This window comes from Schistocerca piceifrons, chromosome 5, assembly GCF_021461385.2.
Source record: "Schistocerca piceifrons isolate TAMUIC-IGC-003096 chromosome 5, iqSchPice1.1, whole genome shotgun sequence".
NCBI classification, from domain to species: domain Eukaryota; kingdom Metazoa; phylum Arthropoda; class Insecta; order Orthoptera; family Acrididae; genus Schistocerca; species Schistocerca piceifrons.
In genome coordinates, this window is record NC_060142.1 from 51,266,490 (window position 1) to 51,288,904 (window position 22,415).

Below are 22,415 nucleotides of genomic sequence, written 5' to 3' on the forward strand. Positions count from 1 at the left end.
CCGTAAAAGTTTAATGTCAATGACCATAGTGGTTGCTGAAATACAGGGAAGCCAAGTCACTAAATTTAACATTGTCGGGATAGGGCGTTCCAACTCCACCTAAAGGCTGCTACCTCACATTCTGTAATCAGATGTTTAAAAAACGATTATTTTGCTAACTATGCAACTGCCAAAAGAAATCTATCAGATAATTGCAGTCAATTTGTAACAGAGTATTTAAGCAGTTCTTAGAGAATCATAGTATAAAACATGTTAGGAATTTCATCCACATGAAAATATTTCTGATAGGGAAGACTGTGTAGAACATATTGTGTTAAATAGCACAGTATTTTGGTAGATCAAGTAAGAGAATTTGAGACAATATTGAATGAGTTGCCACATTTAAGTACAGGACTGGTGCCTGTGGAAGTAGTAGGAATAAGGATCGTAAGGGAGCCACTCCTAGCTATGGTAAAGTGGCGACCTTTGCACGACAAGGGAAAAATATCAACCAATCAACTTCCGAAGGAAAGATTAAACGCCAGAGCGGAAAAAGGTTATGGAGATATAATACCAAGGCATGAGTAAGTTACGAGTCGAAGACCTAATCATGGTGAAAGTGCACCATAAGAGCTCTACGTTAAATAAGAGAATAGATAAGTTTTATTATAAAAATGAGGGACCATTGGAAGTACTGGAAACACATCACCTGAAAGCGGCGGTATTAAGGGACCCAAATACGGAAAAAATCGAAGGTGGATCACATTTAATCTTACAGGATTATGCTTGCTACTATGTTAGCTAAAGAGTCGACGTGGTTAAGCGTATTCCGCGTGAGAAAGAAAACAAATGGAACTTTAAGAGTGTAGTTTAATTTAAATAGAGACTAGGGAAACCCACTGACTAGGACTCAGAATCATTATTTTAGAATATAACCTCCTGAAGAATATTCGGTAGTGGAATTAAAGAAAGAAACTTAGAATGACTTAAGCAGTAGACGTTCAAGTTCCTGTACACGGTGTAAAGCCACACTTAGGGATTGGTTGCAAGGAAATGTAAAGTATGTGAATGAGCTATTCCTGTTAGTTTACCATACAATTTATATTAAGATTACGGGTTATGAAGTGATACAGTAGAAAGTAACAGTGGCGAATGAAGTGAAATATTTAAATTAGTAAGCCCTGTAATGGGAAATAGTTGAATATATGGAGGAGGTTAGAAAATAATCCGAACTTGACCAGATATAAGCAGGTTTCGGGAGAGGGTATCAATTGCGATTGCTTTGGACCCTCATAAATTGATCATAAATGATCGGATTGGTGAAGGTATGAAGAATTGAAAAAGTTGGGTGATACCTGTTACACTGTAATAGTAATCGTTAATCAGTAAAATTAGTAATGAAGTGGTACATATTAACAAGGATCTGTAAGTACAATACTGTAACGGTACATAGGATAAAGATAAAATATTGTGTTAGGACCATCAATGGAACACGAAGCAAACCACAGCTACGTAAGTTTTATTTCACTGCAGAAGATACATATGGATTAATTACAGAGCAAACCTCATGACTTGAGATGGGGATACCATGTAGATGTTCATGTATTAACCGAGGAACCACCATATACTGCTCAAAGTTATTCTTTACCAGAGTCCGCACTACAAATAATATAAGATACCAAAAGTAACTGCTTAAATATATGTACGTATATAGAAAGGAATTTATAAAGTAGCACAAAGGATAAGATAGTAGTTATTAATGTATAATATTAGTAATTGAGCTTAACAGTTATGAGAACAAAAATGTATAGTCTTGAATGACCAACAAGCTAATAAGCATGATAGTAATTCATACTAAAGACGACCAAACAGTAAGACTATATGTGCAAAGCTTGGAGTGTATTTGATTTAGATTAAGAAGTATTTACCAATGAAACAATACCCCAGGGCATAGGTCACGGGAACTTGGTTTATAGACATGGGCACGCCAGTGATCATAATCAAGGGGTTATACCCATGAGGACTATTGTGGTAATGTACAAAAAAGTGCAGAAGAATATACACTTTCGGTGTGTATTGTGGTATGTAAGACAGTTGTGAGGACATTTCACAACGTGTGTGTGAATATGATATAAAAGAGTAATTATATTGGAATGTGAAACGCATAATTTTAGTTTATAAGAAGAACAAGGACAAACTGACAAGTATTCAGTAAGGTTTTCAGTATTAAGTACATTAGTCTGAATCCATGTGTCACGTAGCTGGTAGCGGGGTTATGTGATGATGCAGTGTTTGGAGTGGCGTACCATTGATTTGTTCCCGCCACGTGACACATGGAATGTGAGTAGCTGTAGGTTTGTTATAATGTTTAGATACGGTAAAATGGATTTTATATTTTGTTGTTACAACTGTAATAATGGAAGAAATGTTTGTGTTTATTTCTGTTCCATGATACAAGCGGGGGTGTGGCAGTGGCAGAAGGGAAGGTCTTCCCGTCGTCACATAGAGTTACCGGCCATCAGAAACGTGACAACGACATTCGAGTTACAAAGAAGACGTCCCGAAGCGTCTTGTCCAACCTCGCCGTAATAATGGAAAAAAAAGAAGAATGTTATATACTGAAAAAGATTTTGTAAGGAATTGATACTGTAAAGTTCGAGAGAGTTCATGTTCAGCGTTAATCATGAATGGGTACAAACTTATTCATCCGCGTTGCTAACGTTTGATACGTGGCTATTTATAACTGTGTGATTTCACTGTAATAAAGAGATAAAAAGTGAAGTTATTAAATTTGAAGTGTTCAGTTGAAAAATTTGTATGGAGTAATTGTTATGAATTGAGTCTGAGTGGAATATATTTTGGGTTAAGCGAATTTGTTTTTTTAAAAGTTGAAGTTAGCTTAATGAAACGTCAGATAAAATTACTACACGCGCAAACAAAGTTGACACTCTGCGCAGGGGCTGACGGGAGCGACCGAAATGGCATTTCTCACTTACAGTCGCTCCCATCAGCCTCCGTGCCGAGTGTCAACTTTGTTTGTGGACCTAATATACGGGATAATGCCGTCTTTGAAATATTGAATCAACGGACGTGATGTTTTATGGTCTACACCTCACGACGATTAGGATGCTGAGATTTTCTTTAGCAGGCATTCAAGAGCCAAATCTAACTTCATAACATTGCAGAAACGAAGGTTTATCAAATTACGGGCGAAATAAGTTTTCAAGTGACAGTTATAAATCAACAGACAAAGATCATCTTTGTACTTGAAGCGCAGCTGCGGCGAACCACTATACTAAAGTCGCTGGATATTGTAAGTTACGTCAAATGTAATTTTAAAGAGGACAGTCATACTAATCGTGGAAAGGTGTTAGTTGGAACTAGTCCACAACCCAATTATTCTTTAAAAGTGAAACTTCGTGAGTCTGTGTTTTTTTCGTGAAAAATCATAAACTGTTCCAACATTAAATGTTATTAGGACCAAAGATCAGTTGCTGTGGAAACTTGACAGAAAGTGAATATTTTTGGGTTGCTATGTCGACAAAATAATAAACCGTGATAGGGAAATATTTATAATCGTGAATACAACTAAAGCTACTGCTACCGATGCGCTCACGCCCTCGACGATCGACTGTTAAAACTGAACCTGCTTATTTACTATATCTTCGGAACCATACAGTGTACGTCAGCTACAGTATATGCTTTGCTAATGCCTTGGACATGTAAGGGTGATGTAGTATTGGAGAATTTCCCAAAGCAAATATCACCAGCGCGGAAGCAGTCACGTTACTGGGAAGTCGTTGGTGTATTTCGCTTCCTGCATGTCTCCTGGCACCGAGATGTGCGGCGACTGCCTTCGCCGAACAAGCAAGAGGGTAAGGGCCTTGCTTGTGCTGTAAATTGTGGCGGAATCGACTACTGGGTTCTATGCTATTGACTTCATTTTCTTGGCCGGCCGTTGCTACTCCTACTGAGTTTGTCCTCGAATGTGTTTAATTTCAACTTGCTTAGTACGCAAGGTTCCGATGAGAGCTGTATGTGATGTGATGATTAACATTTAATAGCACCTGGAGTGCACATACATTCTGTTTGTAGGTTTCTACTGTCAGTGTTTAACCGTCATTGAAAACAGCTTGGATGGTCCTTATCTAAGTGACGTCTGGTTATTGTATTTATATCACACGACGGAGTTAAGCTGTCCAATTGCTATAGATATACACGGACAAAATTTTCCGTGGATATATTTGGCCGTGAACTGCAATAACATTACTGTTACGTTTCTATCTGATCCAATAGTGTGTCTGAGAGACAAGTGTCTAATTCTAAATGAGTAGTTTCATAAATTCTTATGGATTACAGAGAGGCCACCTGCTATTGGGTGTTTAAATACTTTGAAACTGAATTCGTTCAATAACAGTATGTGAATATTGTAATTAATTCTTATTTAATCACAAATTTACGTGTGGTTGTTTGCTGTAAGTCGTTTTGTGTTTTGCGACGGGGGCGGGGGGTGAAACTCTACATACCCTTAGCCTGCACGCTAGTTATTTGCATTTTGATTTCGTTTTATCGAGACTTCTGCTGTTTGTCTTGACAGCGGGTGCGGGGTCGTGGGTTGTGCCCCGCTTGTGCTGTTGTGTATCCCCCCCCAACCCCCCCCCCCCCCCCTTTTGCCCGCGCGTGCCAGTTGGCCGTCTATCTAGATCGCTCGCGTCTTAATAAATAATTGTATATTTGGCCTTATGCACATAAGATAATAGATTTGTACTGCTTAGCAGATGTTCATTAATAGGTTGATTAATTCTACAGTTGATGTGCGGTAATGAATTATTGTGTTTCAAGTTACTTAAGGCAGATGTCAGTCTCTTGTAGATACTCACTAGTTCTGGGATTTTTCGTGCCTATTCGTGACCGTTGGTGCTCCCATTTGGGGGTCCGTGCCGGGCCTGTATTGGAAACAGCTGAGTGAGCGGGCGTCCGCTTCTGGGCGTAGTTTGTTGAATCCCACGAGGTTGCTGGGTCACATGAAATTTTATATTTATTGTCCTACATTGTAGGGTGCCTGCCATTTAAGTAACGTGGCTGTGTGCCATGCTATCTGATTTGTTGTTGCCTGTACTCTGAATAACTTTGGTAATACCAATCACTGCAGTACCGAAAGACTACATTTTCTCTTTAAATTTTAGTAAATTGTTCTTCAGGTTGACCACAGTTTTTGAGTAAATACTTTTTAACTCATTTCACTAAATGTGTAATAGGCTATAAGTGCCATGGTTTATGAATGTTTAAATTTCGAAGTAACTTGCTCTCATATGATGGTAAATTTAAAGATGTATGGTAATTTTAAGTATGTGTTATTGGTTTGATTTGTTATTTGTCTTGTTTAAATGTGCCAAATAAATGTTCAGTGCAACTGTCGATGGTGATTGCCTGATGTGTGACTTGGTCCAGTCCTACCACTCCACAGCCTGTTGTGCTCAGCTTGTGTCGTTGTGTAAATGATTGAATTCCATGCTGTACCTGAAACGTCACCTGCTTGTTGTCATAATCCTCCTGATATTGGTTACTCCATACCCAACAAGAATTTTTCTTTAACAGCTTCAGCAGAGCATTACTGTTTAGAAGCTGGTCAGACAAAAATCTTCTAAAAAAGGAAGCTAAACCCAAGAAAGCTTTCAATTGGTTTTGAGTTGCTGGGCTCAGAAAATTTTTGATAGCTCTGCTTTTTTAGGATAAAGTGTAGTGACCTCAGGGGAAATGATACAACCTAGGAATTTGATTTTGTCTTTGCCTAGTATTGACAGATACTATAATTCTATTGATGTTCTAAGCGTCCAAGACCAGCCGAATTTTCCCCCTCTTTTTGCTACTGTCAGTAAGGGACTACAATAAGGAGGTAAAAGATGTTTCAATACTCCCTCACACAACCATTTTCAAGTTCTACTTTGATCCAGGCTTGCTGCCAAAAGCACCGACAACTATACTGGATACTTAAGAACTTCATTATTATTATTTATCTGGTCAAGTAAGTCCTGAGAAATCACACTGATAGTTGCGCTTGTATGTAGAACAACAACTGTAGAGATGTTGCCTATCACTGCTTTGAGTTTTGTTTGCACAATACGTTTGGGTTTGTCTATACAGTTATTATATCCTTCCTATAATTCCCGCCTCATAACGCTATCGTCATTGTATCGCAAAAGATTAACTATCTTTAAGAACTTCATCCTCGCTCCACTCCTCGCCCACCATGCAAGTATACGATATGGCCGAGCTTAATTTGTCGAATTATTCGCCTGAGAATGTTACTACTCAGCTACTTCGGAGGTTGCCAGCGGTGATTGTAATTGTTACTCGTCACTGGGTTATGTACCGGATGAACATTGCTGTTATTACTGTTCTTACATGGTGGCTTTCCTCGAGAAGTAACCCAGTTTTTTACGTGACAGGAACTGCCCCCAGTGTTGAGATATTCTGGCTGAAACCTACTGGCAGATCTATGTTTTTATTAGGATTCCCTGGATTAAACCTAAGGTGGTCTGAATTTTTCCATGCAGGATTAAAATCATGTAGAGGAAAGATAGCCTATACTGATCGTGAACACAAACATTTTGGTAACCTGAATCACTGCCATTAGTATAATCACTAGAGACCGGCAAAAAGGAATACCCATTCTTCTTCTACTGTATTCCTTTCCCCTGTTCTTGTCAGTCATTGCCTAATACTCCCTCTGAAACCCTCTACAACGCCTGGTTCTTTCAGTTTATCCATTTTCCATCTCCTTAAATTTGCAGTTCCTTTAGTTTTTTAGACGTTTGCATTCCTTTTTGCCTGCTTCATTTACTGCATTTTTATATTTTCTCCGTTCATCAAATAAATTCAATATTTCTTCTGTTACCCAAGGATCTCTACTAGCCCTCGTCTTTTTACCTACTTGATCCTCTGCTGCTTGTAAGAATATAAACAGTTCAAAAGGAAAAACGGTCCTAAGCAAAGAAGGGAAAGCAGAAAGGTGGAAGTAGTACATAGAGAGTCTATACAAGGGAGATGTACTTGAGGGCAATATTATGGAAACAAAAGAGGATGTAGAGGAAGGTGAGAAGGGAGACATGATACTGCGAGAAGAATTTAACAGAGCACTGAAAGACCTAAGTCGAAACAAGGTCATGGGAGTATACAACATTCCGTTAGAAATACTGATAGCCTTGAGAGAGCCAGCCATGAGAAAACTCTTCCATCTGGTGGGCTAGATGTATGAGACAGACGAAATACCCTCCGACTTCAAGAAAATTATAATAAATCCAATTCCAAAGAAAGCAGCTGTTGACAGATGTGAAAATTACCGAACTATCAGTTTAATAAGTCACAGTTGCAAAATACTAGCACGTATCCTTTACAGAAGAACGGAAAAACTGGTAGAAGCCGACCGTGGGGAAGATCAATTTGGATTCCGGAGAAACATAGGAATACGCGAGGCAATACTGACCCTACGACTTCTCATAGAAGACAGGTCAAGGAAAGGCCAAACTACGTTTATAGTATTTGTAGACTTTGTGAAAGCTGTTGCTAATGTTGACTGCAATATTATCTTTCAAATTCTAAAGGCTGCAGAGGTAAAAAACAGGAAGCGACAGGCTATTTATAATTAGTACGGAAACCAGATGGCACTTACAAGAGTCGAGGGACATGAAAGGGAAGCAGCGGTTGAGAAGGCCATAAGACAGTGTTGTATATTACCCCCGATGTTATTCAGTCTGTACACTGAGCAAGCAATAAAGGAAACAAAACGAAAAATTGGAGTAGGAATTAAAATACAGGCAGAAGAAATAAAAACCTTGAGATTTGCCGATAACATTGTAATGCTGTCAGAGACAGCAGAGGACTTAAAAGGGCGGTTGAACGGAATGGAAAGTGTCTTGAAACGAGGATATAAGATGAACATCAACAAAAACAAAACGAGGATAATGGAATACAGTTGAATAAAATCAGGTGATGCTGGGCAAATTAGATTAGGAAATGAGACACTTAAAGTAGTAGATGAGTTTTCCTAAGTGGGCAGCAAATTAACTAATGATGGTCGAAATAGAGAGGATATAAAATATAGACTGGCAAAGGCAAGAAAATCCTTTCTGAAAGAGAGAAATTTATTAACATCGAAATAGACTTAAGTGTCAGGAAGTTTTTTTGGAGAATATTTGTCTGGAGTGTAGCCATGTATGGAAGTGAGATATAAACGATAAATAGTTTATACAAGAATAGAATAGAAGCTTTTGAAACGCGATGCTACAGAAGAATGCTGAAGATTAGATAGGCAGATCGCATAACTAATCAGGAGGTACTAAATAGAACTGGGAGAGAAAACAAATTTGTAGCACAGCCTGACTAGAAGAAGGGATAGGTTGGTAAGACATATTCTGAGACATCAAAGATTTACCAGTTTATTACAGGAGGGAAGCGTATGGCGTAAAAATCGCAGAGGGAGACCAAGAGATCAAGAGATGCATACAGTAAGCAGATTCAGAAGGATGTAATCTGCAGTAGTTACTCTGGGATTAAGAGATTTGCACAGGATAGAGTAGCACCGAGAGCTGCATAAAACCAATCCTCGGGCTGAAGAACACAAGACGAATCGATTCTGACGACGAGAAGTTAAGGCGTCATCTGGAAAATTGTCGCCGCAGTGCCGTTTACACATCGCCGAAAATACAAAACGTATGGATAAATTTGTGTGGTTATGTTATCAGGAGAATACAGCTGTTGAGATCAAAAATGCAATGTTTTACGCAGTCTTGGCTGAAAAAAGCAAAGTGGAAATCCGGTATGAATTTGTAGGTTTTGTAGTGACAAAATGTGACATTATCGCAGAAGCAATTGACAGTTTCTTGATCAGTAACAGGCTTCCAGCAGATGATTGTGTGGGATTCGGATTCGATAGCTATTCTACAATGGCATACATAGAGAGCGATGTATAGGTCATTTTAAGGCAGAAGTATTATCGAGGCTGATAAGTTCATTGCTCAGGTCACGAAGTCAGCCTTGTGGTGAACGATGCAAATGCAGTCCTGGAAATTAGGAACACTGTTGCGTATGTAAAAGGCACTACAAACTTTTTTTAGAGAATCGACTTTACGGTGGAAATAAGCTCCCAGTTTATCACGAATGTGTAGACGAGATGGTCCATAAAATATAAATCCGTGAGACTATTTTGTCAACATCCCCCAGAGATTGTGAGAACTCTAGAAAAGCAGGCTACGGAGGGAAATTTTGCAAAGACAGAATCTGCATTTCAGTTGCATTCAGCCATTACAAAAGCAGTATTCCTGATCTTTACGAGCAGTAGCCGAATTACTAGGCAGCTTTGGAACCAGTAACTAATCTCCAGCAATCTAAGTCTGTATACGTGCGTGTAGTGAGATAGCACATCGCAGGACTCCTTGAGGTCTCAATAATGAACGAAAGGATGCAAACAGAACAACTAAAGAATCACTTGGAAAAGCACCAGCCACTGTAGAAGAGCTGGAAATAGAAATTACCGCTCCAAATTTTTTTTCTAAGCAAAACGTCAGAAGCAATCTACTATCGGATAGTGACACCGACTACTAGCGATGTTCGCTGGTAATGTCATACATCGAATGATTCGTGTCATCATTAAATATTTGATTTTCATCAGAAAATATTGCAGATATTGCTCTAAATAAGTTACATCTGTTGAATATGAGCAAAATTAGTTTAACAGAATTTCATAAAAATGCAAACCTGTTTGAAAAATTATGGTTTGGATGATATTGCTGGATGACTGGACCTCTGGTACAATTTACAGAAGAAAAGGAAATACCCGAGGCTAAATTAAGGGACGTAGAAGTCGTTCACTTGTTTAACGAAACCAGTATATTCCCCTCCCCCGCCCCCCCCCCCCCCCACTCTCAATATGAGAACAGCAATACGAATTTTGAGCACTATTCCATGCACAACGGTAACTGTGGAACGTTGCTTCAGTGCACGTGATGAGCTACATCGAAATTATATAAAAAAATAAAATAAAATAAAATAAAATAAAACTGCTAGATGTTAAAAAAGAAAGTAATCTTGCGGCTAATACGACCCCCCGCCCCCTTCCCAAGCTAGCACAGATCCTGGATCAGCCCTTGGTTACTATCAGTAATTCAGAATTACTGTCGAGACATCGAGAGAATGTACAGAGGCGTTACGCACCGAATGTTCTTGGAATAATTACAACCTGTATCGATTGTAATTTTCATTATTAACTTCAAGCTGTCCCTTTAAATGAAGTCAATGTGATTAACTGATAGTCCATAGTAGCAACAAAAATGATTTATCGGATGTAACTGCAGTATAGAGTCAAAAATGTCCTGGAACTGCCGGGAACTTCGCATTATATTGGCGTTTGCTGTGCCATCTACCGATCTAAAACGTAACTCACTGAGTAACGTACGGTTGCAGCGCGTATTGCATTGCCATCTGCTGAGTGACTACAGCACTACTACACAAGGCATTGGCTGCTAATCAAAATACAGTGGGATAAGTACACGCGTATTCTCCGATTTTGGTGCTGTACCATAATACGTCAAGCACTATGGTTATACAGATCTAGAACTAGATAGCCTATGATGATGTGATACTATCCTATTGCCAACTGCCGCGTCCTATGAAAGATGTACTTCTGTATGAAAGTATGTGACTTACAGTACTAAAATATTGTGTAGAGACGTAAAGCAATGATTTTGTATTCAATGAATTGCAATAAAATACTGCACTTTTCTTGAAGACGAAGAAAGAACATTTATGCAAAGTAAATAGTACAACGCTTAAAGTTTCACTTTCTGTCGGCCGCAAAGCCATTCTAAATAGTACGAAAGATCAATTGGAATAGGAGGTAAGGGGAAATGTCCATATTCTAGTTCTTTTGGCATTCGCCTACATTTATTTCAGAGAATTGTGTCAATTCGACGATTATAATTAACTAGCATGTTCTTTTTGGAAGACCTTATTTTACCATCGTACATCTGGCATTACAAAGAAGGAAGCCAGATTGGAGTTTAATGATTCGTCGGCTACCGGTTCATTGGTGACTGCTGATCAAAGAGTTTTATGTTGAAACGTAGCTGCCTCAGAGGGAAACAGCTGAAGTGTTCGATACTCTGTTTAACGAAGCAGCCGTTACATGCGTGCTTTTAGACTTATGTCTTTCTGGTATTTTGGCAGTGTCATATGGTTTCGAGTAGGGAGTTCTTCACTTTAATTTGAAATTGTTTTATGTAATTTCAAAAGTTAATAATTATAACAAAAATACGTAAGTGCTGATTCTTAAGAGAAATTAAACCAGGCTTTTTGATAGAAAAAAGATGTGAATATTAAAAAAGAGAACTGTGTACAAATATCTTTGATGAATAATTACCGAATATATGTGGAAATTTAACAAAACACAATATATGTGTACGAAATTTCATTAAAAAATATTACATGTGAGTTTTATGAAAAGGATTATAAGTTTGAATCAGAAACGAAACTTAATAAAAATGTTATAATGTTAACGATTTTAGAGGACAATATTAAATAATTTACGCTTGAAGACTGAATACAATAAAATTAATTGTAACCGAAATCATAACAAAATAGAAAATGGAATATTTGTTAAAAACTTTCAAACTTTATCTTGGCTGTGATCATAGCGTTCAGATTCAGTGTCCCTTTGCCTCGTTCTGATTTTGGCCACGCCTGGATTTGATCTTTAGCATTGTGATGGCTGGCCGGATGTTATCAGATAAGCCATGAATGTGAAAATAAAAGTTACAACAGGTCAGAAGAACTAGTGTAATTTATTTACAGCTACTGCGAAAATGGTTGCCACAAGAAACCTGAAAATGAAAGATCTGTCTCATCGGTTAAAACACCGGTGGACAGGTCAACGTGATCTATTTTTAAAAGATAAGTAATATTTTTTCGGTGGGTTGTATAATAATGACATGTTGGTTCCCAGCAGAGCTTTTCATAATTGCAGTGAGACATAAGTACCAAGCAAAAGTAAGATGGGTTTTTATTTAATATTAGATGATATGTTAATTGCAGGTACTGGGGAGGAACATTTCAACGTATTCTCGTGTTTAGAAGTGTGGGGCTGAAAATGTCCGTCTGGCGATCCTAAAATACCGATAAATACAACCTGGATAGTACTCCGTGAGCATTTAAAGGGAAGTTGTCGAAAAATCAACAACTTTAATTAGTTTTCAATGTCAATAAACTTTACCGACAGACGTACACTTCAAGATATTTTATTTTATTCTGAAAGCAACCAGTTTCGGCAATTCATTTTGCCATCTACAGGCCCCATACGCTTTTTTCAGATCAACGAACTTATCGTATAGCGGCATAGAACTGGATATCGTGAATTCCGATTGTTGTGCAGCTGCTTCTTACGATTGCTGTCACGCTTTCGTCTGAAGCAACTACACAACGATCGGAATTCACGATATCCAGTTCTATGCCGCTATACGATAAGTTCGTTGATCTGAAAAAAGCGTATGGGGCCTGAAGATGGCAAAATGAATTGCCGAAACTGGTTGCTTTCAGAATAAAATAAAATATCTTAGACCGCTGCAGTCGCAGGTTCGAATCCTGCCTCTGGCATGGATGTGTGTGATGTCCTTACGTTAGTTAGGTTTAATTAGTTCTAAGTTCTAGGCGACTGATGACCTCAGAAGTTAAGTCGCATAGCGCTCAGAGCCATTTTAAAATATCTTAAAGTGTACAGCTGTTGATATAGTTTGTTGACATTGATACGTACGTACCAGTCGATGTCCCCTGGCCGTAATGGACCAACAGGGATTTTCATTAGCAGTTAAAAACTTTCAGAGCGACCCTCTTATCCGAGAATTCTGAGTCGACATGTAGCTGGTGGTTTACAGAAAACTTCCCTCATGTCTTCATTACTTCGTAGCCCCTTTCTGTGATCCAGGGCCCAGCGTCTTTCAATGGTGTGGTATCTCGCTATTGCTGCTGCGACAATCCATTACATTACACTGATGTGACAAAAAATCAGAGACACAGATGCATATACACAAGATGGCGGTGATATAGCGCACACAAGGTTTAAAAGGGCAGTGCATTGGCGGAGCTATCATTTGCACTCAGGTGAGTCATGTGAAAAGGTTTCCGATGTAATTATGACTCTGAGCACTATGGGACTCAATTTCTGAGGTCATCAGTCCCCTAGAACTTAGAACTACTTAAACCTAACTAACCTAAAGACATCACACACATCCATGCCTGAGGCAGGATTCGAACCTGCGACCGTAGCGGTCGCGCGGTTCCAGACTGTAGCGCCTAGAACCGCTCGGCCACCGCGGCCGGCGATGTAATTACGGCCGCGCGACGGGAATCAACAGACTATGAACGCGGAATGGTAATTAGAGATAAAGGGATGAGACATTCCACTTCGGGAATCATTAGGACTTCAATATTCCGAGATCCACCTTATCAAGACTGTGCGGAGAATACAAAATTTCAAGCGTTACCTCTAACCACAGATAACTAAGTGACCAATGGCCTGCACCTAATGACCAAGAGTAGCGGCTTTTATGTAGAGTTATCAGTGATAACAGACAAGTAACACTGCGTGAAATAAATGCAGAAATCAATGCAGGACGTTCGACGAACGTATTCGTTAGGACAGTGCGGTGAAATTTCCCGTTAATGGATCCTTCCTATCAACACGACATCGCCTGGAGCTCCTCTGCTGAGTTCGTCACCATGTCAGTTGGACCCCAGGTAACTGGAAAATTGTGCCTTGTCAGATGAGTCCAGACTTCAGTTGCTGAGAGCTGGTGTAGGGCTCCGGTGTGGCGCAAATCCCACGGAGGTATGGACCCAAATGCACAAGGCACTGTGCATCTCCATAGTGGTGTGAGCTTTGTTTACACGGGATGATCTGAGTCCAATTGAACCTATCATAGACTGGAAATGGCTATTATGTTCGGCTACTTGGAGACCAACTGCAGCCATTCATGGACTTTGTGTTTTCAAACAACGATGCGCCATATTGCCGGGCGACAATTGTTCGCGATTGGTTTGAAGAACATTGTGGGCAGTGCGAGCGAACGATTTGGTCATCCAGATCGCCAGACATGAATCCCATCGAACATGTACGGGACATAATCGAGGGGTCAGTTCCTGCACAAAATCCTGCACCGGCAACACTTTCGCATTTATGGACGGCTATAGAGGTACCACGTCCCAGTAGTTCTGCAGGGGACTTCCAAAGACTTGTTGAGTCCATGTCACGTAGAGTTGCTACACTACATCAGACAAAAGGAAGTCCGACACGACGTTACGAGGCATCCCATGACTTTTGACACTTTAGTGAACAATATGACAGAGTTTGAGTTCCTCGTCGCCATTTTTGTGTTGTATCATGACACTAGCTAAAAGACGTATGGCGAAAGAATTGCCGTGACAGTTCAACTGCCTCACCGTTGATAAAATCGGGAAACGTGTTATAACCGGAAAATGCAAGCCTGAAGACTATAAGGTCGCGACATGGAATCCGGCTCAGATATCGGAATTTTTCAGTCTGCCTTTATGTCAGCCTTGACCTCTTGACGATTTCAACATATGCCAGAAACGGGACATAGTTCGGATTCCACTTTAAGCTGTAGATTTACTTTCCGCAGTGTTACTGTTACCGTAGTCTGAGGGTGTGTCAAGTCACCGATTGAAAGAAGTTGCAAACGGGAGGCAGAACATCGCTCTTGAGGAACTCCCAGCCAATCATACAATACGAATTTACTTTACAGTTAGCACCGCCCTATAGGCGACTATCGTTTTCAGTCACACGGTCTAGGCATCACAACAGAAGGGCGGGATCCCTTCAGATTCCGGGAGCGTGACAGGAGCTTCTCGAGTAGAAATGTTGCAAAACTGACTACAAGTTGATAAAGTGGTTTCCCAGCAGAAAGATTTCCACAAAGTCGCGAGCAAATCGACATTTACGCTCACAATAAATCGTAAACATTGTTTCAGCGTGTTGATGGAAACGTGGGTTTCCACAAGACACCGAAAGTAGTGAGAAACCATCCAAATCAGTTATGGCCCAAGAGTCACCCGCATTTCACGTGTACTGACCGCAGTTCGCTACAACAGCTGTGATGGCACCGCAGAAGGACTCTGCAGATCAGTAGATCAGCTGACCCGTGAGGGCCTCCACGTGTCCCTCACGCCGCTGATGACAATTCCTTCAATCATAACTACAACAGCGAGACATTAGGCGTAACGGATGAGCTGGGCATTACGTGTTATTAGTGGCAGTCATCGTCATTTCGTGATAGTGAGGAAGCGCAGTCACGTTCTTCGTGCGCAACTGGTCGGGCCATTTAGTTGTCTGGTACATGAATTTTCACATTCCTGACGTGCGAAGTTTTCTCGTACAACTGTCGCGCCGAGTTCTGGAAGCGATCGCGGAGGAGTGGCATTCCAGCAGTTTAGTGCATCGTTCCAATGGGATACTAAGATGGTACAAGGGGCATGTAATACGTAATGCAAGACAATTCTTTTTTCTCTTCTTTTTTAGTGAAAGCAGGTTGATTTTATTCAGGATTCCAATACTCCATACTTTACGCTACAAATTCTCCGTTCAATGCGAAGGCCTTACGCCGCCTTACTGGGAGGGTCTGCGTGGTGGTGCTTTTTTTTTTTTTTTTTTTTTTTCAGGGCGCTCAACTACTAAGGTCTTTAGCGCCCAGTCACAAACGTTAGTGCACTAATTGCGTAGAAAAACGCAAGGCGGCAACATCAGAAAGTACTTACAAAGACGCAGAGAAACAAGTCCGTCAGTGTAATAAAACGGACACGAGCAGCTGCTCGAGCGTTATCAGCTCAAAGTTCCTGTAAAGTAGACGGCAGACATAGGACAATACGAGAGTGAATAAAACGGGGACAGGACAATAAAACATGGCGCACCGTCAATGGATGACCACAGGGGCACTGTGGGGCGGGGTCACCGGACAACAGGTTGTTGTTGTAGTGGTCTTCAGTTCTGAGACTGATTTGATGCAGCTCTCCATGCTACTCTATCCTATGCAAGATTCTTCATCTCCCAGTACCTACTGCAACCTACAGTCTTCTGAACCTGCTTAGTGTATTCATCTCTTGGTCTCCCTCTACAATTTTTACCTCCACGCTGCCCTCCAGTACTAAATTGGTGATCCCTTGATGCCTCAGAAGACGTCCTACCAACCTATCCCTTCTTCTAGTCAAGTTGTGCCACGAACTCCTCTTCTCCCCAATTCTATTCAATACCTCCACATTAGCTATATGATCTACCCATCTAATCATCAGCATTCTTCTGTAGCACCACATTTCGAAAGCTTCTATTCTCTTCTTGTCTAAACTATTTATCGTCCATGTTTCACTTCCATACATGGCTACACTCTATACAAATACTTTCAGAAACGACTTCCTGACACTTAAATCTATACTCGATGTTAACAAATTTCTCTTCTTCAGAAACGCTTTCCTTGCCATTGACAGTCTATATTTTATATCCTCTCTACTTCGACCATCAGCAGTTATTTTGCTCCTCAAATAGCAAAACTCCTTTACTACTTTAAGCGTCTCATTCCCTAATCTAATTCCCTCAGCACCACCCAACTTAATTCGACTACATTCCATTATCCTCGTTTTGCTTTTGTTGATGCTCATCTTATAACCTCCTTTCAAGGCACTGTCCATTCAGTTCAACTGCTCTTCCAAGTCCTTTGCTGTCTCTGACAGAATTACAATGTCATCGGCGAACCTCAAAGTTTTTATTTCTTCTCCATGGATTTTAATACCTATTCCGAACTTTTCTTTTGTTTCCTTTACTGCTTGCTCAATATACAGATTGAATAGCATTGGGGAGAGGCTACAACCCTGTCTCACTCCCTTCCCAAGCACTGCTTCCCTTTCATGTCCCTCGACTCTTATAACTGCCATCTGCTTTCTGTACAAATTGTACAAATTGTAAATAGCCTTTCACTCCCTGTATTTTACCCCTGCCACCTTTAGAATTTGGAAGAGAGTATTCCAGTCAACATTGTCAAAAGCTTCCTCTAAGTCTACAAATGCTAGAAACGTAGGTTTGCCTTTCCTTAATCTTTCTTCTAAGATAAGTTGTAGGGTCAGTATTGCCTCACGTGTTCCAGCATTTCTACGGAACCCAAACCGATCTTCCCTGAGGTCGGCTTCTGCCAGTTTTTCCATTCGCGTTAGTATTTTGCAGCTGTGACTTATTAAACTCATAGTTCGGTAATTTTCACATCTGTCAACACCTGTGTTCTTTGGGATTGGAATTATTATATTCTTCTTGAAGTCTGAGGGAATTTCGCTTGCCTCAAACATCTTGATCACCAGATGGTAGAGTTTTGTTGGGACTGGCTCTCCCAAGGCTGTCAGTAGTTCTAATGGAATGTTGTCTACCCCCGGGGCCTTGTTTCGACTTAGGTCTTTCAGTGCTCTGTCAAACTCCTCACGCAGTATCATATCTCCCATTTTATCTTCATCTACATCCTCTTCCATTTCCATAATATTGTCGTCAGGTAGAGGTGGATAAATCGGCAATGCCCAATCGGCACTGCCCAATCGGCAACCTGGCCAAAATGACCTCCTCTCGCTGGGAAGGACGTGAGGAGGTCGTCCAAGCCGTCGTGGACGGTTTAATGGCCCTAAGTTATTTTCATGTAGAGAGGACCAAGCCTCATGCGACAATGATGAAATGGTATGTCTGCATGTAACTTCTCAAATGAACAACGTCCGGACCAACACCTTGCTGCATCAATAATCTTCTTATCATTTGCATACTGCTTCCCGAGGAATGCATCCTTCATATGGCCAAACAGATGGAAGCTCTTTATGGTCTCCTGTTAGGCGGCGAGGAACCCAGCAGGCTCACACCTTTGAGTATCCCAACTGGTGGACGAGTGTCTTGGCGCTACCAGCAGACACCTAGTTCAGCAGCGAGGTTGTTCGATCACCTCGAATGAGAGTGTCCGCAAGTTCCAGCATTGCAGGAGTCCCAGCTGTGAGCAGCGGGCCTGCACGCGGGAGATCGGACGGGTTTGCACCACCTTACTGCGATGACGTCGGACGCCTCGCACAACGAATCGCCGCGCTTTTGTTCACTGCCAGCTCTCCGTAGACATTCTGCAACCGCATATGAATATCTGCCGACGCTCTGGTTTTCCACCGAAAGAAACTCAACGACAGCTGCGTGAATAATTATAACAACACTCAACACTGAACAACCATTCAAATTATCCTGAAAATAGCAACAAGAATGATGAGGTGTTTTCAAAAGCCGCATAGCTGTATGAGGGTGTTTTATTCGCAACTTGAGGTTTATAATGGTTACATTTCCATACTGTAGATGGACAATTACGGAGTCCCAGCTTTCGGGAAGTTGTCCACGTTAAGAGACAAACCACATTGGTGGGTTGTCATAATAAAATTGAGTATACGCAAAAGAATGTACAGAGCATGAATGTTGAATGAGCCAAGCCGGATAACAACAATCTGAAGGGTATAATTATAAAATCCGGTAGACACCAGCTGCATAGTAGCAATATCAATATTTCCTCCGTCTTGTTGACAGGACGATGTGGTGTAAGCAGGTCTTGGAGGCTACCAACACACAGTCATGCTTTGTACATTTTGACAAGCATCTTCTGGGTTTACTTAATTTTATTACTACCACCCACCGACGCGGTTTGACTCTTAACGTGGACAACTTACCAAAACCTGGGACTCCGTAATTGTCCATCTAGACTATAGGCTTGTAACTACCATAAACCTGAAGATGCTTCTATACTGACATGGAACCGGTAGTTGCGAATACAGCAGCTTCACGCAGCTTTGCGACTTTCGGAAACAGGTCACCGTTCTCGAGTTTTTAATTATTCTAATTTTTATGATGGTTTGAATGGTTATTGAGTGTTCTGTGTTGTTATTGTTATTCATAATATCTCTGCGCTTGGTTGCCCTCGCCAGAGAGCAGAGAGTTGCTGGTATCAGTGACAGCTCTCTGCCTGGAACGCACTTCCGGTACGGACGCCATTTTGAGGGGTATTTATAGCGCCGCTACCAATCGGAAATTCATGAAACTATGCGGGCTGAAGCGGGAATGTTCCAAAACAAATTCGGAATAATGTTTCCCGTGTACTTATAGAAATTTCCTAGACGTTAGTTCTTTTCAGGCATTTTTCCCTGTTTACAATAATGTGCTATTTATTATTAGTTTTTCCCCAAATTTTTTTCTGAGCGTGGCTCATTCTGTAGTCTCACATTGCACATTTTGACATGCGTTTTATTATGACAGTCAACCATTGCGGTTTGACTTCCCGCAATCTGGGCCTCCTGTCGACTTACATTACGGAAATATATCTATTGTGAATACTTGTCACTGTTTCTTATTGAGTGTCAACACTACGGTTCTCTATTTTACCATTTAAAAAATTTCACACAGTGATTTGTGTTTTTGACACATAAACCTGACGTTGCGTCTATACTAGACGTGAAATGGTTCAAATGGCTCTGAGCACTATGGGACTTAACAGCTGTGGTCATCAGTCCCCTAGAACTTAGAACTACCTAAACCTAACTAACCTAAGGACATCACACACATCCATGCCCGAGGCAGGATTCGAACCTGCGACCGTAGCAGCCGCGCGGTTCCGGACTGCGCGCCTAGAACCGCGAGACCACCGCGGCCGGCTATACTAGACGTGAAACCGGTAGTTGCGAAAAAAGCACCTTCATACAGCTCTGCGGCTTTCGGAAACACATGATCATTCTTGACTATTTAACTGTTGTAATTTTTGTAATTTCAATGGTTATTGATATTTGAGTGTTGTCATTGTTATTAATAGCCTAGAGAACGCGTTGGCACCCTGTCAGTCTACTGTCCAATGTGACGCCAAAACACTTGAAAGTATGGGACCGTCCCACGGGTTCGCTTCGTATCATTATTTTACGTAATTTTGTGGGCTCCAACATCTGAAAAACTATGTTGCTCTGGATTTTCTAGAAGCCGCAGGAGAGTCGGCCAGTTTCTTGCTAACTCCTCGAGGTTGTCGCTTACCACCTATAGTCGTCGGTGCTCATGCTGCACGTGAGCACAGCAGCGCCGCCAGCATGTGGAACATGCTGCGCCCACTCGCTCTGAGGTAGACCCGCCGTGTAGAGCCTGTACACCAGGGGAACAGAGGTCCGAGTACAGACTCCTTGGGAAAACCTGCGTCAATGAAATGACAAGTGGAGACGCCGTCGTCTGCCCTTACGTAGAAGCTTCTTGTAGATAAGTCTGTAGTAACTTGACATGTGACATGGGGACGCCTTCCACAAATAACTTGTACGAAAGGCCCTGGTGCCATTACATTTAAAAACTGGTGAAACATGATGAAAAATCGAGCTGAAATTCTCTAGGTGCAGAAGATGGTGCGTTGAGGGGTGGCCTACACTCCCCCCCCCCCTCCAAAATTCGGAAAATGTACAAAAACGCGAAGACTTTATGAATTAACAGAGGCGTAGAGCAAGGCGTAGAAGAAGAATATAAATGAAAATACTAACGAGACTCTTTAACGATTGCTGTTCCTTAAAGGTCAGTCTAAAAACGTCCCCTCTTCAACAAATTTGGAACAGCAGCAAGAATAAATATCTAACACAGTGATTTAAGAATAACCTATACCACTGTGCGCATTACATTTTAAAAGCAACTATGTCGCACGTTTTTGTGCTCCGACCGCACAAACTAAGAAGACAGATATTCATTCTCTTGCCTTTAGGAAGTATTTTTACTTCAATGACAGTCTGACTTTCAGTAATTATGAAAATAATTTCAAAAGATATTGAGTGCACCCATGGTCGTACGAGTTTTATACAACTACCATACATTTCTTGTAGATTCTTCAACGCCTTTTACTAACCCTTGTCGTATAAAGCGAGCTTCGATTTTAAACCTAATTAAGACAATCTGTAGAAAATATCATCGTAAGGAGATATGAATACAGCATCATCGAGGACTTGACTGCTGATACCAAACCGATCTATTTATTATGGTTTCGCCCATGTAGGTTTCATTTTATGGATGTTTAGTTGCTACCTGAAATTTCCTGGTGACAATGAGCAGGATAACAGTAACGCTGCGTGAGTCAACATTTTCGCTAAAATGTTTCGTAGGACCTTCTGTGTTGGTGCCCGTTGGCAGGGTCATGTTAACGACGCTGGGCGCCGGGGTGCGAAAAATCAGGCTGGGTATCCCCCACCCCCCAACCCCTTTGCCGAAAAAGAAAAAAAATCCAACAACATTTAATTTTTATGTTCCACTTTTTGTTTAACCTCCATTTTCAAATGCAGAATTCAATTTTTCTGGCTTTTAAGTCGACAAACGTTTTAATTATATCGTCTGTTTTGAAGTTTATATTCGAATCGATACTTATGATGGCCGAATTTGTCAGTCTATCTTGGATCATAGTTTATCGTAAACAGTTTATCACTATTTTCAGTTTTGAAAATAACCGTTAATCTTCAGCTACTGTCACAGGAAGTGTTAAGTGCGTGCGTAAATATGTTGAAATATTTGGAAACACAGACATTAAATTATTGGAATAACTATAATTTAACACATTGAGTGGATTTATTTCCTTACTAAAAATAAAGGAAGCAACTCCAACTCATTAAACATTTCTTCCCCACCAATATCCAATCTATTTTTTTGTGTTAACTTTTGTCCTAAGTTGAGACATTGTGTCTTTGTTTGATCTCCCTCCTGCTTTCAATGTTTTGCAAAAATGAAAACCTGTTGTTGTGTTCTGTTAACAAATCGAATCTTTCATTTAACTGTAAGGTCACAGTGTCAACTAATAAAAAATAAAAATATACTTTAAATTTTATTTGTGGGTCTAATGTGGCTCGTCTGCTGCTTTGTAATTAAAATGTCGTTTTCGAGGACGTGAACGAGCTGTTTCGGTGGATTCAGACTGACGTTCTAAATCTTCAGTAGTTCATTCTGAATCAACTAACAATTGTTCACATGCAATGTCCGTGAAGTATGCACCTAAATGTTTTTTGACAAGAATAACGTCTGACCTCTGCAAAGTTTAGCTTATAGTATTATTTTTTGATAACATGTTGTACCATATTACAAAAAAAAAAAAAAAATCTTCAAATGTGTGTGAAATCTTATGGGACTTAACTGCTAAGGTCATCAGTCCCTAAGCTTACACACTGCTTGTTGTTGTGGTCTTCAGTCCTGACACTGGTTTGATGCAGCTCTCCATGCTAATCTATCCTGTGCGAGCTCCTTCATCTCCCAGTACCTACTGCAACCTACATCCTTCTGAATCTGCTTAGTGTATTCATCTCTTGGTCTCCCTCTACAATTTTTACCCTCC